The sequence below is a fragment of the Mus pahari genome, chromosome 2 (assembly GCF_900095145.1).
Source record: "Mus pahari chromosome 2, PAHARI_EIJ_v1.1, whole genome shotgun sequence".
NCBI classification, from domain to species: Eukaryota; Metazoa; Chordata; class Mammalia; order Rodentia; family Muridae; genus Mus; species Mus pahari.
This window is the reverse complement of record NC_034591.1, coordinates 23,717,875-23,719,457: the sequence shown is the minus strand read 5'-3', so window position 1 is coordinate 23,719,457 and position 1,583 is coordinate 23,717,875. Positions and strand designations below refer to the sequence as shown.

Below are 1,583 nucleotides of genomic sequence, written 5' to 3'. Positions count from 1 at the left end.
TGGAACTGTGGAACCACTGCACCCCCACACCAACATCTTATTTCCTTGTGGTTATTTGTATAAATCAACACACCTTTCTCAGTTAATGAGAGGAGGCTCAATTGCAAGCTATATTCAGTCACTTAATGCAAGACCCAAAAGAGGGACCCTGGCTAGCCACAGAGAGAAAATGACTGGAAGCTAGCTGATTAAATGTACACCAGGCCTTAAATTCCATCCTCTTTTGGGTAGGAGAAGTCTTCCTCATTTGGCCCCTGGGGCTTCTGGAGAAGGGAGCTACCATAAGGCACAGGAATGGGAATGCTGTGCCCACTTCGGCAGCACATGTACTAAAATTGAAACATACAGAGAAGATTAGCATGGTCCCTGCACAAGGATGACATGCAAATTTGTGAAGCATTCCTTATTTATTTATTTATTTATTTTTGCCAGGATCAGGAATGGGAACGGGTGGGTTGGGGACCAGGGGGAGGGGATAAGGGATAGGGAATTTTCGGAGGGGAAACTAGGAAAGGGGATAACATTTGAAGTGTAAATAAAGAAAATATCTAATAAAAAAAAGAAATAACTAAATAAACCAAAAAAAAAAAAATAGGTATGCTTCTGGGAACAGACCTTTGATCTCTCAAGGATACCATAGTAAACCCCCAGCTCAGTCCCAGGCTGCCCCAGAGCCAGCTGGGCTGGGTCAATAGACACTGGGAACAGGAAGAGACCCAGCATGCTCACTCCACTCATTGTAAAACACACAAAGATCCCAGTTCCAGAGGACCCCCAGTCTCTCTCCCAACCCCCACCTCTCAGGATACAAGTTCCCAGGACACCTCCCATGTGTACTAATTTATGCTCAAACAGAAGCAGAATATATGATCATATTCAAGCCCTTTGATTTCAGAGAGTCTGTTTGGCCCAACCCCCACTTTGTCAGACAAAGAAATATATCTATCAAATCCGATATGCAAATTTCCCCTTCACTGAAGGGGCTCTTGACCTAACCTCACTCAGCACAAAGGTGGTGGGGACTGGTGTGGGTTAGGGCCTGGTGGATTCTCAAACTCCAGACGAAGTGGGAAGAGTTTGACAGGGCTTTAGAAGCTTTTGGATCACATCCCCTACACAACAAACAGGAAATGAATTCCTCTACTAGGATGACTTTACTAAGGAAACCTGTGCCTAAACTCAGTAGACCTAATACTGTATTATCACCAAAAACAACCCTGGTTGTGTAGTTTAGAGATGATTCAGGTCCATTGAGGTCCACCCCAGGAAAATCCCATCTGCAGCCACCCTCCTCTTCCTTCTTCTCCTCCTAGTTCTCCTCCTCTTCCTCCTCCTTTATTTGTTTTGTTGTTGTTATTGTTTTTGTGCGCCACCACTGCCCGGTTTTGTTGTTGTTTTTTCAAGACAGGGTTTCTCTGTGTAGCTTTTTTGGTTGTTGTCCTGGAACTGGCTTTGTAGACCAGGCTGGCCTCGAACTCACGGAGCCCCACCTGCCTCTGCCTCCTGAGTGCTGGGATTAGGGACTTGCCCCACCATGGTTAGGTTCTCTTTCTTCTTTGGGACTCTCATCTGGAAAAAGTCCA

At 45.5% G+C, this 1,583-nt stretch overlaps 1 non-coding gene across 1 annotated transcript; it reads left to right on the top strand.

Annotated features, from left to right (window-relative positions):
- Positions 1-305: 305 nt before the first annotated feature.
- Positions 306-411, top strand: LOC115063436. Its single transcript, XR_003843314.1, has one exon. It is a non-coding gene; the product is annotated as a U6 spliceosomal RNA (small nuclear RNA).
- The last annotated feature ends 1,172 nt before the right edge of the window (positions 412-1,583 follow it).